The sequence below is a fragment of the Sciurus vulgaris genome, assembly GCF_902686455.1.
Source record: "Sciurus vulgaris genome assembly, chromosome: 8".
Lineage (NCBI taxonomy): Eukaryota > Metazoa > Chordata > Mammalia > Rodentia > Sciuridae > Sciurus > Sciurus vulgaris.
This window is the reverse complement of record NC_136468.1, coordinates 17202192-17221901: the sequence shown is the minus strand read 5'-3', so window position 1 is coordinate 17221901 and position 19710 is coordinate 17202192. Positions and strand designations below refer to the sequence as shown.

Genomic DNA, 19710 nt, shown 5'->3' with positions numbered 1-19710 from the left:
TGGGTTCAATCCCCAGTACAAACAAAGCAAAATAACAATAAAATACCTATTAACAGAACTTTCTTCCTTTATGTAAACTCCTGCGCATATTATAAGTAAGGGAAGTGTTAAAAGACAGGAGGTGCCTTTCTGCAATCTGTGTAGCCTGGGTCTGGATACCCGGTCACTAACAATTACCCTAACAGTTCCAAAATGTAGAGCACAGGGGCACACACAGATAACCCACGGACACAGACACACGCACACAGCACGGAATACTTTTCAATTCATATTCCCAACAGAAATAATCCATAAAATGCATTAGTGAAATGTACCAATTTATCCATTTAAAAGTCTACACTATGTATGGTTGTATTATAAGACCCTTTTGATCCTGTTACACAGTATGAAGGGCACATAATACACAAGTCCTTCATATCTAGAAACAGAAATTCAGATTTTCTTTCTCAGACACTATTACTTAAACACAGTAGAAGGCAATACTTGTTTGTAGAATATGTGAACAAATAAATATATGTATTCAATTTGATGTATATTTAATACTTTTAAATAAAAAATATTTTAAATGTTTTTAATTGAATACAAGTTGTAAATAGTTGTGGTGTATGATATGTGTACATGATACATCTTTTCAAATTGTGTATCCATTAACAAATTACTGCAGATGTAGTTTTATTTTTGAGTTTTGTCTTTCAATCCTTATACTAGTTGACACATCACCATTATAATAGTAGAAGAGTGCTTGAGTTTGAGTATATACTTATTTTCCCATTGAGATTTATTTTTCATATTTCTTCATTTTACTGAATGGCCACCTTTTATTTTAGCCTGAAGAATACTCTTCGTGTTTCTTACCCGGCAGGTCTAGGAGTGATGACTTCCATCAGTTTTGTTTGTTTGGAAAAGCTTTTATCTATCCATCATTTGTGAAGTACAGCTTTGCTAAGTACCAGTATATTCTTGGTTGAAAATTTTTTTCTTTCAGCACATTGAAAATATCATCCCAGAGCTGGGGATAAAGCTCAGTAGTTGAGCATTTACCCAACATGCACAGAGACTATCCCAGCATCACCAAAACAAAAAAGTAGGGAAAAAAACTTGCAAGATAATATTCCCCCTCTGTTTCTCTGTCTACCTCTCTATCACTGCCCATCACACACACACACACACACACACGCACACACACACGCACACACATACAGGCAAAGTTTGTTCTGAGAAATACACAGACGTTCTGGGGTTCACTGGTATGTAAGCAATCTTTATCCTCTTGTTCCTTTCAATATTCTGTTTTAAGTCTGGGGATATGTCAGTAGTAGAGCACTTGACTCACATGGATAAGGCCTTGGTTTGATCCCTAGTATTACAGGAATTTTTTTTTTGATATTTGATACAGGCTGTAATATGTCCTATTGATTCTTCTTTGAGCTGAACATAATTATAATTGGAGGTCCTTGGGTTTTCTGTACCTTAAGAGTGATACCTTTCCCCAGATTTGTTAAGTTTTCAGCTACTCTACCTTTAAGATTTCTTTGTCCCTTTAACTGTCCCTTCTCCTTCCATAAATCCTATAATGTGAAAGTTAGCTGTCTTGATGATGTCCCAGGATAAACCCTGTAGGCTTTATCCATACTTTTTCATTCTTCTTTCTTTTTGCTCCCTTGACTAATTGCTTCTGTCTTTGGGTTCACAGTCTTTTTTCTGCTTGACGAAGTCTGCTGTTGATGCTCTAATCCATTTTTCATTTTATTCATTGTATTCTTCATTTGCACAATTTATTTGGTTATCTTTGTGTTATTTCTGTACCAAACTTCACAATTTATTTTCCTGATTTCATTAAGCTGTGTTCTCTTGGAGCTTGTTGAACTTTCTTAAGACAATTATTTTGAACTAATTGTTGAGTAATTTGCATATTTCCCAGTTACTGAATAATTATCATCTTCTTTTGGTGATGCTGTATTTCCTTAGTTTTTCAGAGTTCTTGTTGTCTCATTTGAGGGACCAATCACCTCTCCCTGACACTGGATTTGTGAGGAAAGACTTTCACTGTGGGTGGGTACAACGTTACTGGCTGGGTCGGGTACAGAAGTTCCAGCTACTGCAGCTCGATGGGTGCAAAGTGGCCTAGTCGTCATGGGTCTCTTTCAGCTGAGGTCAAGAACTGGTGAGGATTAGGCGACAGGGATCTCGGTGGCCTCATCTGCAGGGGTCTTCAGCAGTGTTGAGACCCGTCTGGGTCTTTGGTGATGTAAGCTGCTGGGGTTCTCCTGATCTCTGATTCTTCCATGGACGACGTCATGGCCAAAGGGATCCCTGTGAGGGCCAGGCCCAGCTCGTGGGTGCGCTTACATTGGCAGTGTCTGACGCACAGGGCCTTGGAATAGCCGTAACTCAGGGATCCGGAGCGTCGGTGCGAGTGGAACGACCCTGCAGTGGGACTCGGAGCCGCGGTGGCGCTGGTGCCTGGAGGACAAGCCCTCCCCCGCTGCATTGGTGACACTGAGCAAGGCACATGAACTCACAATGGCTGCAGAGCCTGGGTTGGGAGCACAGGCATTGCTGGCATACCACGGCTTCATGGAATGGGCCACGGATACACCCGCTGCAGCGCCGGCTCCAGTGCAATAGCACAAGTGCTTGCAGAGCAGCCAAGGAACCCCGGTCTGGAATAGGCATGTGCACAGCAATGTGGCACTGGGCCTCGGGGTGCAGGCTAGTTTGCTGTGAAGGTGGCTCTAATGTCCAAGGCATAGGCACTCCCAGCTGACCAGGGAGCTGAGGTCTCAATTACTTGCACATGCTGAGAAACCTCAGCTCTGGGGCCCAGAGTGGAGATAGCCTCTGTGGGACTCTGGTGTGGTGTCTGAGATATGGGAGCAAGAAGTACAGTCATGGCACACAGTCGTCAGCACATCTATACACACAACAGCTGTGGGTCTGGGAGCTGAGGCCTGTGTAGGGTTGGAGGAGGTGGGCTCAGTCCCAAAGTGGTACAGTAATGGCTTCTTTGGGGGGAAACAGGGGTGAGCAGCATTTCCCTCTCTGGAGAGTTTGCAGCAGTGATTGATTCTGTTTACCTCAGGTGCAAAATCTGCCAGTGAGTGTCTTCTGCAGTGCATTTCCTATGGGTCACAGGGCTGATTTCAACAGCGCCTCCTTTCTCACTAGCCAGCTTCAGATATCTCAGGTATGCCGACCTCCCGGGCAATCCTCTCTGTGTGACTGCCCTGTTTTTGGTTCCACGGTGTTGCTCCATGTTCTTCATTGGTTCCTTGAGCCCTCTAAGACTATTTTTTGTTTTGGATAGCTGATTTGTGTGTTGGGGAGGTGACAGGAGGGGATGAATGCAGGCATCTCCTACGCCAGCATCTTGCTGAAATTACTCTGTTTTTAACTCTGTTTTTCAGAAGTTAGGTTGCATTTGCCCAGATCTACATGCTGACAGAAAAGATCTAACAATTTCTTCCTGATTCCAAGGAAAAAATTCCTGTTTGTTTTTCAAGATCCCCAACAACTTTTATTGAAAAATTCAACAAATATTATAATAGCCAACGTTTCTGTATTAAAAACCAAGTGTTTTGGAACTCTGTTGGTAACTTGCACAAAGATATAGAGTCGGGTATTAGTTCTGATGGTCTCCGGGTGAAAATGATTGAACGTATTTTTTAAAAAATATTTTCTATTTGTTGCTGAACCTTTTATTTATTTATTTATTTAGTTAGTTAGTTATTTAGTTATTTATTTATTTAGTTAGTTAGTTATTTTTATGTGGTGCTGAGACTCAAACCCAGTGCCTCACACATGCTAGGCAAGCACCCTACCACTGAGCCACAACCCCAGTCCTTGAACATATTTTTTCCTTTACTGTACTGCTATTTGATAACATACAGGGTCTCGCTGAATTGCTTACAGTTTCACTAGGTTGCTGAGGCTGACTTTGAACTCACGATCCCTCTGCCTCAGCCTCCCGAGCTGCTGGGATTACCGGCATGTACCATGATACCCAGCTTGCATACTCTTTAATTAGTTCTATAATCAGCAGTATGTTCATCTCACTATTTAAGTGAGGTTTTATTTTATGTATAACTGTAATTATGTACTAGATGATTTTAATAATTACATAATTGCTAATTATGTAAATTAAGTATAATTAAAATCATTTGTTCCTTAAGTAATAGGGGAATTTACCTGAAAGTTTTATCTCTTGGCAATAGGAAGCCCATATAGTTTCAATTCCACCTAGGTTCAATTTTGCATATTTATCTTTTTTCTCACAGTGTATTGATGTCATATGGTTTAGCAAAAGTGTTTCTATTTATTTGTTTATCCATCAAATTTTTTTGCATACCTTTTCTGTGCTAGGTTCTTTTCTAAGCACTTGGACTACATCAGTGAACAAAAGAAATCCCCTTGAATTCTCAACACTTCATGCTTATACTCTTATGATTCCCTTAATTTTCCTCTATGTATGGCTATTTTCTTCTTTCCATTCTTACTTTATACATTTGTGCTTTTATTTATTTTCCTTTTAGTTAGTCAATGATTACCTAACTTCTTTCTCTCCTCCTCGTCCTCGTCCTCCTCCTCCTCCTCCTTCTTCTTCTTCTTCTTCTTCTCTCTCTCTCTCTCTCTCTCTCTCTCTCTCTCTCTCTCTCTCTCTCTCTCTCTCCCCCTCCCTCCTTCCCTCCCTCCCTCCCTCCTTCTGGATTTCACTTAGAGCAAATAAAAGAACTATTTTTATTAGTTCTGGTTTTCTGGAGTTCTTTTATTTCAGAGCTGGGGATCAAACCCATGCCTTACACATTTTACTTAGGCATGACACCCCTAAACTATACTCTTCCCTGTTTTTGAATTCATTAATATCTCATTTTCTTGTACTGACCTCTTATCTTTTTCAAGTTTATAAATAGGTTTCTAACTTTTTGGTTGAATAGTTGTTTCACTGATTATTTTTTCACTCTTTGTTTGTTTTCTTTTCCCTATGTTGGGAAAACCCAGGGCCACACATATGTGAGGCATATACTTTGCCACTGAGTTATACCCCCACCCCCAAGTTTTTCTTTTTCTTGTTTAGTCATGGAAACATTGAATGCAATGAATTTTCTTCTGAGAACTGTTTTACTTATGATGCATAAATTTAATGCTTTCAATTTTATATTCAGGATATTCTGCAATTTGACTTTGGTTTCTTCTTTGATTAATAGTTGTTTACAAGAGTTCTTGTTATATTTTACTTTCTAATGTTAGAGCTTTATCTTCTAGCTTTGGTATTCTACTTTTAATCATGCTGAGCTCAGATAATATCATTGATCAATATTTTTAATAATGCATGAGATTGTGACAAGATAGATTCTATTTTAAAATATTGAGTTGGATAAATGGACATACATTCATGTGTTATAAATCTTTAACATTTAATATTGGAAAAGCTGTACTGAGTGACTGGCTTTATTCCTTTACCACACTGGCTCTTAACTAGGGGTAATTTTGTCCCATCTCCCCAGGGGACATTTTGAAAATGTCTGCAGATATTTTTGGTTGTTCCAACTTGAGTTGGGAACACAGAGGTGATACCAGCACCTGGTAGGTGGAGGTGGAGATATTGCTAAACATCCTATAATGTGCAGGCAATTACAACAAAGATTTATCCAGTCCCAAATGTCAATAATGCAGAGATCAAGAAACCTTGCTCCTAAAGATCCTTTCTTGATAAATGTTACAATGTACAGATTCCTAATGCCATAATTTTGGCTCATTGCATATAACTGCCAGCTAATCCATTTAGACTCATTTCTATAGCACTTAAAGTAAACAGCCCATCCCTTATAACTTGTCTATGTTTTTCCATGCATTTTATCTTTTCTTGGATTGTTAAACTCATAATGGGTTTCATACTTTTAGTATTTGAGTTTAGAGAACATGGAAAAATGAGTCCCAGTGAAAATAATGTAAGAAAAAACAGAAATTGTAAGTTACAAATTATTTCCTCAGTGTCGAGAGAAAATTTCTCTGGTAAATAACATACTTATATAAAACATAGAGCAATCAGAGAGATCAGATTAAGCTAGTTATCTGCTTTCCTTCTTTCCCCAAATTTCTTAAAATAACCATGAGAAGACAACTAAAAACATCACATTCATACCACCTCTAGAATAAAGAAAGGATAAGTCCTCAAGGATAGAAAGAAGGGATGAGACTGGCTAATAAATAAACGTAGAAGAAAACTATAGTCCAAAATACTTACAGTAAGCAGTTATTGCAAAGATACGGGAAATTTTAGACATACTCCAGCTTTACGATCAAATAAAAAAATTTAAAAAGTAGAAGCTTTTAGGGAATCATCAGATAATTCATTAAAAATGTGCATTTAGCTGGTCATGATGGTTCAAGGGTTAATTCCAGCAACTCAGGAGGCTGAGGCAGGAGGATTGCAAGTTTGAGGTCAGCCTCAGCAATGTAGCAAGAACCTGTCTCAAAATTAAAAGAATTAAAAATAAAAAAGGACCAGGTATGTAACTCAGTGGTAAAGTACCCCTGGGATTAATTACCAGTGCCAAAACAAAACCAAAAAAAAAATAAAATAAAAATAAAACCCTACATTTAAAATTGTTAGACAAGCAATGTACTCTGCCAGTGCTAGTCCTTCCTACACACACGACTCAGGGGGTCAGGAGCCAGTGTGCTCTTTGGGCTGCTGTTCACTCCTTTCTACCCATGGGAGTACTAAGCCTGGACGTGGAGTGGCACAGTGCCTGGCCTGGGGAGGGACACAGCACAGGCTGGGTACATTCAAAAGCCACCCAAATGGCAGAAGACAGAAGAATAAGAGTGGAGCTGATTTTGACATTTACTTCTGGAATACAGCTTTGGAAATAAGGAGGGAGAGGACATGGTGACAGGAACAGGAAACTCTACCAGTATTCAATGAGTCCCTTGGGTGACATCAGAACCAAGGCACAGGGTAGGTCTTGTGTAAACATCACCCTCCCAACATCCCTCTGGTGAAGACAAAGAAATCAGTGGCATGAACAACTTCCATGGATGCCATAAAACCAGATCTCTCCTCTTGCCAACTCCACCTGCCTTCTGGGCAAAGAACCTGAGAGGACATCTGAAGACCAGAGTCTACTGTGGAGAAGTGAGAAACAATTACAGCGTATGGGTTACACCAGCCTCTGCGACGAAGATCACAACAGGGAGTTGCCGGAAATGGCCTCGGGCAACTAGGCGTCTAGCAGGAAGAACAAATAAGGCTTTACACAGACTGATCGCCAGGGCACCAGGAGCATTCTTCACAGGGACGTGGCTAGAAAAGTCTGTCCTGGCGCGTAGCTGCCGTTGGTCAAAACTTCACTGGTGACGAGTGCCATCAGTGTCCATGTCCACTCTGGAATTGCTGAACTGAAGACTGCAGGCCAGCCTGGTGTTAGACCCACCAAACGCCTCACACACACATCCATGGCGATAAGTCCCCCAAGACAGAGCTTCACTATTTAGTGGAGAAGAATTGCTCAGTGCTGGCTTCTGGTGACCTTGCACATAGTCACAAAGGGCACAAGGGAAAGCTTGAACTGCAGCTGACCAGTCTTGGAGGAACGTCGTGAATCCTCCCGAAACATGAGTTCATGAGACTTTCGAGAAGTTTCTTCAGGGACGTCTCTCACTCGCTTTTGTCAGTCAGCCTTTCATCACTGTGACCAAAATACCTAACAAGAACAAGGTGGAGGAGGAAAGGTTTATCTTGGCTCAGGGAGTCAGAGGTTTTAGTTGGAGGTCAAACTGATACCATTGCTTTGCTCCTGAGGTGATGTAGATTATGGCAGAAGAGCATGACAGTAGCAGAGGCATTTGGAAAAGAGAGAGAAATGGCACAGGGACAAGATATAGCCCCGAAGAGTATGCTCCTGGTGACCTACTTCTGACCATGCCCCACCTGCCTGCGATTTCCACCACCTCCTGGGAGTCCCCTCCACTATTAATGGATTAATCCATGGATGAAGTCAGAGCCCTATGACCCAATCTCCTCCCCCAAACCCCTCCCGTGGACATTAGTGCATTAGGGACCAAGCCTTGAGCTTCAGGGGACATTACAGATAGGAACCATAACCCTTCCTTAGCTGGCACTGTAATGAGACAGTTTCTCATCTGCTCCTCTCTTCTCCTAGTTCCTGACAGGTGTAAGGTTTTTTCGTTGTTGTTGTTGTTACCTAACGAGGAAACAGCTTCAGGTTATAAACAACTTACCAGCAACAGAGCAGAGCTCCTCAATGACAAGGTCAGTTACCATTCCGGTTTCTTTTATTTTGATTTGGCCCCGCACAAGAAAATAAAGATAAAAGATCGGCATTAGGAGAAGGGACACAGACCCTGAAAAGAGAGACATAAGGAAAGAGACAATATTGCTATATGCAAAAGGATATAATAAAATAAAATGACTTAGGTTTCAGTAACGACTCACCTTAGGGATCCTCAGGATACATAATGAGATGTCTATGTTTCTTTAAATGGTAAATATTTTTAATAGGTCCTTACACCTGTGTTCCATGCTGGCAGCTGCTACTTTATCACCGGTGCACAGCTAGCTTGCACAAGAGCGAGTAAAATTTCCCACTTTATAAATATAAATGTTTTGTTTCACACCCCAGCTGGGTTGCTAAGAGTCAGAGGAGAGCACTGGGGAGTGGGTCTCTGGGCCCGGCCCTTACCCACCATCAGACCCAGGGGAGCCAGAGCCACTGCAGGTCAACCCACGGGGAAGCTTAATATTAAGTTTGCTCTCCCTGAGGCTAGAACTGGACTGCTGACTTTCGAAGAAAGCCAGAGAATTAAGAAACTCCATGAAGAAAACAGTTCTTGTGTAGACCAAGGAGACCAAACTGAGACCAAAAAACTAGCCCAGAAGAGCTTAAAAGGCAGAGAAAGATAACGTCTTAAAATGGAGATGTCAACTTGTCCTGCTAGAAGAGGAACAAAAGTTAGTATTGGCTCCATTCGAAGGAAGTTTGGACTTTTGGTGCCAACTCTGGAGGGTCCCTGAGAGAAGTGACATTGTGGTCCAGATAGCAGGAGCTAGAAACCCACTCCTGTTTGGATGCAAAGGTTTGGGATGTTGTGTGAAGGAGACAGACGCTGAGAACGGGCTTCCGATAGGCAAGGCTGACTTGCTGACTGCTAAGCAGCGGAGCAGCTGGGCCACGTCCTTTGAAAAAGAAGATGTGAAGGTTATTTTCTGGTCAGCTTTGGCCAAAACTGCTCAACTGAATGGTGACTCTAAGGAACAAGAGACCCCAGATGCTGGAGAAGCCAACACATCCAAGTCTGAGAACTCCAGTTTTGAGGAGAATGAAATTCCACAGAATGAGACCCACCACCTCCCAGACAGGGATTCTCTCTCACCTGGTGATTCCTCTAGTGATGAAGATGATAGTGAGTAGGAAGAGTGTCAGGAGGAGGAGGAAAAAGATTGGCAGACATGCTCAGAATTTCACAGCAGCTCAATTCACAATAGCTAGATTGTGGAACCAACTGAGATGCCCTTCAATTAATGAATGGATAAAAAAAACTGTGGTATACATACACAATGGAATATTACTCAGCCATAAAGAAGAATAAAATTATGGCATTTGCTGGTAAATGGATGAAGTTGGAAAATATCATGCTAAGTGAAATAGGCCAAGCCCAAAACACCAAAGGTCAAATGTTTTCTCTGATAAATGGATGATGATATATAATGAGGAGGGTTGACAGGGGAAACAGAAGAATGAAGGAACTTTGGATGGGGTAGAGGAGAAAGGGGTGGGAGGGGGTGGGAGATGAAAAGATAGTAGAATGAAGCAGTATTACCCTATGCATATGTATGATTACATGAATGGTGTGAATCTACATTGTGTACAGCCACAGAAATGAAAAGCTATACCCCATTTGTGTACAATGAATCAAAATGTGCAGTCTGTAAAAAATAAAAAAAATTAATAGAAAAATAAAAAAGAAGATAGCTACCCTGATGAGGAGGCCTGTGCTCAGGGCTGGAAGGAAAGCTACCCTGTGGATTCTGAGGCTCAGGGCAGGAAAACCCCACAGAGGAGACAAGTACACAATTTTAACCACGAGGTACCAAAGCGGGAATGACTGGAGCTGTTTAAGCACACTGGGAAGAAGCAGAAAGATGGGCACCTTACCGTTGGACTGCTGGGCTACCCGGATGCTTCTAGAAGTTCAACCATCAATGCCATCGTGGGCAAGAAAGTATCTGTGTCTGCCACAGCTGGTCATGGCCAGCATTTCCATACCCTACATGGAGCCTGGCCTGCGTGTGTGACCGCCAGGCCTGGTGGTGCCATCGTACATGTTACCAAGGCAGAGAGATTACAGTGGAATTCTTCCAAGTGACCAGGTGAGAGCTCATGTCCCACCTCTATCACTACTATGCCAGAATATTCCAGGGCATGTTTTAGAGGCCACCTAGGGCATAAATTTCATAGAGAAGATGAAGATCCCTGTCGCCCTCCAGCCTCAGAACTGTCGAGCTCCTGGCTGTTTAGGAGGATTCGTGACAGCACGCGGCCAGCCAGACCACTTGGGTCTGCGCGGCGTGTCCTAAAGGATTATGTCAGCAGGAAACTACTACACTGCCATCCTCCTCCTGGAAGAGATCCTGTGACATTGCAGCACCAACACCAACGACTCATAGGGAAGGAAATGACTGGGGATGAAATAAAAATGTAGCCAGGTGGAAAAAAAAAAAAAAAAAAAAAAAGCAGATGGAAAAAGTTGTCAAGGACACTTTTTTTCATCAAGAGAATGTGAGAGCTTTGGCCAAAGGGGTTTGGGCTGTGATGGGTGACAGGCTGGGAGTGGCCTGGTGACTGCAGCTATGTGACCTCTGAGCATGGAGCTGGGAAGCCCTGGAGATAAACAGCAACAGAAGTCAAAAAGAGAAAAGTCGTCGCCTCCACAAGCACCTGATCTGTGAACCTGGGCTCAAGGGAAGCGGCGTCTACACGGTGCAGATGGAAGAGAAGAGAAGCTGCTTGCTGCCTGCGGAACTTGTCCGAGACGCTGGTGCCGGGGAACGGACTCTGCCCTCGTGGAAAGACCACACCGGCAGTCCCATGCCAAGACCTGAGAGCTCCTGGAAACGCCAACTCTGACTAGTAGTCTTTGGAGCCCCAGAGACGCAGCCCTGTAGGAGGGCGAACTTCAGATGGGGGAATGGATGATGCCTATGAGTTTGTGTGAGCACACACACACACATGCATAGTAATGTGAGTTGGGATGTTTTTGAAAATACACTAAAATTAAATGTCACTGATGAATATTTTCATACATTTAAGTAGATTCAATGCCAGTTGGACATTCCTTGACCTTTAAACAGTGGTAATCAATTAAAACATGACTGGAATTTTTAAAAAAATTAAACAAATATAAATGTTTAAGCTAACACACACCTTATCCACCACTAGGGAAAACTAATAAGTCAAGTTATAAGATTTCTTAAAATTTAAAGATGTGGGATCTTATCCTAATTTCTAATAGAAAAAAATTAAATCTTTTGAAAATTTGTTCTAATTAGTTATACATGACAGTAGAATGCATTGTGACAAAATGAAATTAAACCCTTCTCTCACCCTGCAAACTGGACTCAAAGTGGATTAAGGACTTAGGCACTAGAACAGAGACCCTGCTCCTAATAGAAGAAAAAGTGGGCCCAAATCTCTATCTACTGTGTCAGTTTAGGAACTGATTTCCTTAACAAGACTCCTAAAGCACAAAAGTAAAATCAAGAATCAATAAATGGAGTGGAATCAAACTAAAAGGCTTCTTCATGGCAAAGGAAACAATCAATAAGTGAAGAGAGAACCTACAGAATGGGAGAAAATCTTTACCACATGCACATCAGATAGAGTATCAATCTCCAGGATATATAAAGAACTCAAAAAACTTTATACACACAAAAAACAAATAACCCAATCAATAAATGGGCAAAGAAACTGAACAGACACTTCACAGAATAAATACAATCAATCAACAAATATATGAAAAAATGTTCGATATCTCTAGCAATTAGAGAAATGCAAATTAAAACTACACTGGATTCCATCTCTCTCCAATCAGAATGGCAATTATCAAGAGTACAAGCAACGATAAGTGTTGGTGAGGATGAGGGGGAAAAGGAACATTCATTCATTGTTGGTAGGACTACAGATTGGTGCAACCATTCTGGAAAGCAGTATGGAGATACCTCATAAAACCTGGAATGGAACCACCATTTGACCTGGTTATCCCACTCCTTGGTGTATACACAAAGGACTTAAAAAACTAAATCTGAATAGACCAAATGTTAATGTGAAAAGGGGCTCGAAGATTTCTAGGTGTGTGTGTATGTGTGTTGTGTGTGACTGTGTAAGTGTAATGTCTTTATAGGGAAAATGTGATAGTAGTAATAGAAAAAATGTTTAAATGAATGAATAATATTCAAAACTAGAAAAAAATTAACAAAATGAGAGGAATAATTACTAATCTTTCAATAACTCTGAGGGTAAACGTGCTTTATTCTCCAGTTAAAAGAGACTGACTGACTGAATGGATTAAAAAGCAAGACCCAACAATTTTCTGCATACAAGAAACTAAATCTGTCACAGGAACTGCCTCCCCTAAGAAGGATCCGAGGAGTTCCTGGAAAGAATTGAGGATTCAGTCCAGGACTAGGGGGTTCTTGGTTTATATAACAGAAAAGAATTTCAGCATGTGCCAATAAGAGGCATAGACAGAGGTTTATTTAGGAAAGCAGATTCCTATTCAAGGGAGAATGAAGGAGATCTCAAGAGATAGGTGCCTTTGGAATTAAGGCAAGGTATGTGTTCAAGTGAGAATGGAGACCATCTCAAGAGAGAGAGATGTTTTCAGGGTTCCTGACTCTTCTTTTAAAGGAAACTTGGTGAGGGGTAGGTATGGAAAGGTATTTAGGAATAGTCCAGTGATCTCAAGATAGTTTCTGGTCATCTGGTCAATGTCTGGATCCTCAGGCTGATGTGGTCTTTCTTATCTGATCAAGAGATAGTGCTAGAAAATTTCCTAAATTATAGGTTTCTCAGGATATCATACCTCTCTTTGCTTCAGGTATTTATTGGGGGTTAATTAACAGTGCACAAGTAGATTTACAGGTTTCCCAGGAATACTGGGAGTAATAGGCCTGGAAAAAAGACTGGATTAGGGAGTTACATGCCTGGAAAAGTATTCAAAACTTCTGAATTAAAATCTTATTTCCTTTTCCTTCCTTTATATCTCCTTTATACCTATTTCTTATTTCTTCTATCCGTCTTCGAACTCAAAAGTAAAGAAACACACAGACTGAAGAGATGGAAAATTATATTCCAAGAAAATGGAACCCAACAGCAAGAAGGAGTAGCCATACTTATATCAAACAAAATAGACTTTAAGGCAAAAACAGGAGGAGGAGACAAAGAAAGTATATATTGATCAAGACATCAGTTGGGCACCATGGCACATGCCTATAATCCCAGAAACTTGGAAGGTTGGGGCAGGAGAATGACAAGTTCAAGGCCAGTCTCAGCAGTTTAGTAAGGCCCTAAGAAACTTAGTGAGACTGTGTCTCAAAATAAAAAATAAAAAGGGCTTGGGATATGTATGGCTCAGTGGTTAAGTGTCCCTAGGTTCAATCCTGGGTAGCGAAAAACAAACAAACAAAAATCCTCACACACATCAATTCATCAAGAAAATATATTGATTACAAGTCTATCTGCACAGAAATAGGCTTCAATATGATAATAGTGGGGATTTCAATACACCATTCATGCTAATAAATAAATCACCAAGACAAAAATAAATCAACAAGGAAAAATTAGAGTTACACTGTAGATCAAAGAGACTTAACAAACATTTAAAAAACATTCCATCCAACATCTACAGAATAAACATTCTTTTGATCAGTGTGTGAAACTTTTTCTTGAATAGACCATATATTTTGACCACAAAACAAGCCTTTAAAAAAGCAAAAAAAAAAAAAAAAAAAAAAAAAAAAAAAAAAAATTGAAGTACTATCCTGCATCTTTTCTGATCAAAATGGAATGAAACTAGAAGTCAAAAGTAAGAGAAACTGGAGAAATTGTACGAATACATGGAGATTGAATAACACACTTTGTATGAACAGCAAGTCTTTGAAGAAGCCAGAAGAGAAAAATTTTTGAAATTCCTTGAATTAAATGAAAATGGAAACACAGCTACTGAAACCTGTGTGATATAGCAAACACCATAGTAAGAGGAAGCTTTATAGGTAAGAATGCTGATATCAAAAAAAGTAGAAACAGTCTGGCGCAGGGCACATGCCTGCAATCCCAGAGGCTGGGGAGGCTGAGGCAGGAGGATCATGAGTTCAAAGCCAACCTCCGAAAAAGCAGGGTGCTAAGCAACTCAGTGAGACCATCTCTAAATAAAATATACAGTAGGGCTGGGAATGTGGCTCCATGGCCATGTGCCCCTGAGTTTAATCTCTGGTACCAAAAAAAAAAAAAAAAAAAAAAGGTAGAAACAGCTCAGACAAACAAGTACCCTATGGATGCATCTCAGGGTCTTAAAAAAGCAAGAACAAACCAAACCAAAATTTATAGGAGGAAATAAATAATACTATAATACTATATTGAATAAGAGCAGTGAGAGTGGACAGTCTCGTCTTGTTCTTGAGTTAGAAGAAATGCTTTTCGGTTTTTCCTCATTCAGTATGACAATAGCTACCTATTTTCAGATATAGCCCTGATTCTGTTGGGGTATGATCCTTCTGAACCTAATTTTCTCAGGGTTTTTATTGTGCAAGGCTGGTGAACTCTATCAAATGCTTTTTGGTCATCTACCTCAATTTCTTTCTTCAATGTTTTGTAGTTTTCATTGTAGAGATCTTTTACCTCTTTGGTTAGATTGATTTCCAAGTATTTTATTTTTTTTTGAGGCTACTACAAATGGAGTTGTTTTCCTCATTTCCCTTTCAGATGTTTCGTTGCTTGCGTATAAAAATGCTTTAGATTTATGCATGTTGATTTTATAGCCTGCTATTTTGCTGAATTCATTGATAAGGTCTATAAGTTTTCTGGAGGAGTTTTTTGGATCCTCTAAATATAGAATCATGTCATCAGCAAATAGTGACAGCTTAAGTTCCTCTTTTCCTATTCGTATCCCTTTAATTTCTTTAGTCTGCCTAATTGCTCTGGCTAGAGTTTTGAGGACAATGTTGAATAGAAGTGGTGAAAGAGGACATCCCTGTCTTGTTCTCATTTTTAAAGGGAATGGTTTTAGTTTTTCTCCATTAAGAATGATGTTGGCCATGGGCTTAGCATAAATAGCCTTTATAATATTCAGGTATGTTCCTACTATCCCTATTTTTTCTAGTGTTTTGAGCATGAAGGGGTGTTGTATTTTATTGAACACCTTTTCTGCGTCAATTGATATAACCATATTATTCTTATTCTTAAGTCTATTGACATGATGGATTACGTTTATTGATTTACGGATGTTAAACCATCCTTGCATTCCAGGGATCAACCCTACTTGATCATGGTGCACGATTTTCTTAATGTTTTTGGGTACAGTTTGCCAATGTTTTGTTAAGGATCTTTGCATCTATATTCATCAAGGATATTGGTTTAAAATTTTCTTTCCTTGATGTGTCTTTTCCTGGTTTGGGTATGAGGGTGATATTAGCTCCATAGAATGAGTTCGGTACGGTACCCTCCTTTTCTATTTCCTGGACTACTTTGAGAAGTATTGGAATGAGTTCTTCTTTGAAGGTCTTATAGAACTCGGCTGAGAATCCGTCTGTTCCTGGGTTTTTCTTGGATGGTAGGTTTTTAATGGCTTCTTCTATTTCTTTTTTGATCATCTAGTGATATAATAATATGATATTTATCCTACATTCTATCCATGATTGCATTTACATGTGTCACATTGATTGATTTACAGGTGTTGAACCTTCCCTGTGTCCCTGGCATAGACCAATGTGATCATGTTGTGTAATCTTACTGCTGTGCTGTTAAAGTCACTTTGGAAGTATTTTGTTGAGGACTTTGGCATCTGCATCCTCAGGGATATTGATCTATAGTTTTCTTTTTCAGTTTATCCTTGTCAGTTTTGGTAAGAGGGTAATGCCAGCCTCATCAATGAGTTAGGGAGGTCCCCTCCTTTCCAGTTCTATGTAATACTGTGAGGAATGTTGGTATTAGCTCTTCTTTAAAAGTTTGGTAGGACTCAGCAGTGAAGCTACTTGGTTCTTGGCTTTGCATTCTTGAGAGTTGTTTTTATCATTGATTACATTGCACTAATTATTATGGATCCATTTAGATTTTTATATTCTCTTGGTTCAGTTATATGTGTCCAGAAATTTATTCATTTCTCCTCCATTTTCCAATTGTTAGCATTCAGTTTTTCTAAAGAATCCCTATTCGTTCGTGGAATTTCTGTGGTATCAGTTGTAATGTTTAAAAGTTTTTATTTGTTTTTATTTGTCTCTCTCTCTCCCTCTGTCTTCTCAATCTAGCTAAAGACTTTAAATTTTGTTTATCTTTTCAAAGAACCAACTCTTTGTTTCAGTAATCCTTTGTGCTGTTCTTTTGATCTCCATTACACTATTTCTGCTTGGGTCTAACAGACCTCTCATGATTGTGGATTGGAAGAATTACTATTGTTAAGATGTCCATACTACCCAAAGTAACTTGTATATTCAGCACAATCCCTTCGAATAACAGTGACATTCATCCCAAAACTAGAAAAAAATTGTAAAATTCATATGGAAGTGGCTGGGGTCGTGGCTCAGTGGCACAGCGCTTCCCTAGCATGTGTGAAGCACTGGGTTTGAGTCTCAGCACTGCATATAAATAAATTAATAAAATAAAGGTCTATCAACAACTAAAAAAAAATTTTTTTTTAAAATTCATATGGAAGTCAAAGAGACCCAGAATGGCCAAAGCAATCTTGAGCAAAAATAACAAAGCTAAAGACATCACAATATCTGATTTCAAAATATAGTACAGAGACATAGTAACAAAAACATAAGAGAGAACCAAAAATAAATATAGGCATCTTCAGCCAACTGATTCTCAATAAAGCTGCCCCAAACTACACATTAGGAAAAATGAGCCTTTCAACACGTGGGGCTGGGAAATTGGATATCCACATATAAAAGACACAAACTTGACCCCTATCATCATCCTGTACAAAAATCATTGTGAAATGAATTCAAGTCCTTCATTTAAGATCTGAAACTCTAAAAATACTAGAAGAAAACATAGGGGCAAGATCCCAAGATATTGGTACAGGCAGTGATTTCCTGGATAGGACCCTGAAGTACAAGAAACAAAAGCAAAAATCAATAAATTGGATTATATAAGATTAAAAAGCTTCTGCACAGCAAAAAGAAACAATCAACAGAGTGAAGAGACAGCCTACAGAATGGAAAAAAGAAATCTTTACCAGCTACTCATCTAACAAAAAGTTATTGTCCAGAATATATAAAATATTCAAAAATGTAGCAACAACCCAAAAACAAAATAACTCCATTTTAAAATGGACTAATGATCTGAATAGACACTTTTCAAAGGAAAAAAAACACAAAAGGACAATACATGTATATGAAAAATGCTCAGGATCATTAGTCAGCCTGGAAATAAAAATCAAAAATACAGTGAGAGTCTGTCTCACCCCAATCATTATGGCTGGTGATGACGTGGAGATAAAGGAGAACTTCCACACTGGTGGCAATAATGTAATAGCACAGCAATATGGAGAATGGTACAGAGGTTCCCAAAAACTTAAATATAGAACTAACGTAGGAGCCAGCTATCCCTATCCTGAGGATATACCCAAAGAAAATGAAGTCAGTCTACAAAAGAAACAAAGGCCTGTGTTTGTTGAAGCCTTATTCACAACAACTTAGATTTGGAATGAACCTAGGTCTCAGTCAACATTTGAATGGATACAGAATTCACACACAACACACGTCAGCCATAAAGAAGAATGAAATTCTGTCATCTACAGGAAGATGGAAGGAACCAGAGGACCTTGTATTCTGCAAAATAAGTCAGACACAGAAAGACAAGTACCTCAGGTTCTATCCCATATGTGGAAACTATAAAAGAAAAACAAACAATTAAAGTCCCCCTGAAGGTAGAAGAGGGATTACTGGAGCCCAGAATCGGGGGGGTGGGAAAAGGAGCAGGAGTGGGAAAAGTAGAAGGCTGGGGAAAAAAGAAAACTATTTTTGAAAACTTTAACTCTGGGGCTGGGGATTGTAGCTCTGCGGTAGATTGCTTCCCTAGCATGCATGAGGCCCTGGGTTCAATCCCCACCACCAAAACAAAACAAAATCAATAGTCACTAGGAATCATGGTAAGAGCAAAAACTGTTTTTAAATATACCAGGTATAGAGTTTTATACGGAAAAGTGGTTTTAGTTGTTTTTTTGTTTGTTTGTGATACTTGGGGGTCAAACAAAAGGCCTTACACATTCTAAGCAAGGATTCTACCACTCAGTTGCATCCCTAGTGCTTTTAATTTTATCTTGTGTGAGGGTCTCACTAAGTTGTCCAGTCTGGTCTCAAACTTGCAGTCCTCCTGCCTCAGGCTCTTGAGAAGCTGGGATTATAGGTGTACACCACTGTGCCTGGCTGAAAAGTTTTATGTAATAATCTTACTCAAGATGATTCCTTGACTAAATTAAACTGGTTTAATACTTTTAGTTTAGAAACATCTGTCTTCCCAGTGTGGTGGTGCGTACCTGTAATCCCAGCAACTTGGGAGGCTGAGGCAGGAGGATTGAAAGTTTGAGGCCAGCCCAGGTAATTTAATGAAAACCTGTTTCAAAAAAATTTTTTTAAAAAGGATTGGGGATATAGCTCAGTAGTAGAGTATTCTGCATTCACTTCACAGTACAGCAGAAATACATACATACACACATACATATATACATTTAAAATAAAAAAGAAGTAACTGTCTTTTCCCTATTTTAATCAGTATAAAATTGTTTACCATATTTTCTTGTTTTAGCAAGTTGTTTTATTTTCAAATACAAAGGCAAATTAAATTGAATTTTCTAAATTTCTTCTATTGATTTTAATGGTCAAATAAGCTGATTGATACAAGATTATAAAATATTACAATTATGTCAAATTAAGTTGAATTATAATAGATAACTCTTGATACTTAGAGAGTTCTAAAGTGCTGTCATTTGTACAGATTTAATGTGCCAGCATAAATTATAATGCCCAAATTCTTAGTTTTACAATCTTAAACTATTATTAACTTAATTATTGAACTATCTTCATATACCCAGAAAATATAAAGGTAAAATAAAGATATAAAACATCAGTCACTTCACATCATTCTGTTTACACTTATTCTTTTGTTTTTAGAAAAACTGCAGAATAACCATCAATCAGCAGACCAAACAATGAAAATGGCTTTATATGATAATACATATGCATTTATTTTCTACCTTGAAATTCAACAGATAGCACTACTATGCAGTCATTGCTAAATAGTTTCCTTCTCTGCCTTTCGAGTTTCTCTGTGTTAGAAGGTTACAAAAGTCCTCTGCAACAGTTGGATATCACACAGTTATATTTTGGAAGCCAGATTCTAAACAAGTCCTTTCTAATCTTAAATATTACAATAACCTTCAAGCTGCATGCATTTCTAACTTTGCTAAGCC

The 19710-nt window shown here is 39.3% G+C and overlaps 2 pseudogenes across 2 annotated transcripts; both read left to right on the top strand.

Moving 5' to 3' along the window:
• Positions 1-7158: 7158 nt before the first annotated feature.
• On the top strand, positions 7159-9725 carry LOC306668952 (large subunit GTPase 1 homolog; annotated as a pseudogene). Its single transcript has 2 exons — positions 7159-7219; positions 8646-9725. The product of its transcript is annotated as a large subunit GTPase 1 homolog (transcript).
• Positions 9726-10003: 278 nt separating this feature from the next.
• Positions 10004-10879, top strand: LOC306668951 (large subunit GTPase 1 homolog; annotated as a pseudogene). The gene is made up of 2 exons: positions 10004-10015; positions 10135-10879. The product of its transcript is annotated as a large subunit GTPase 1 homolog (transcript).
• The last annotated feature ends 8831 nt before the right edge of the window (positions 10880-19710 follow it).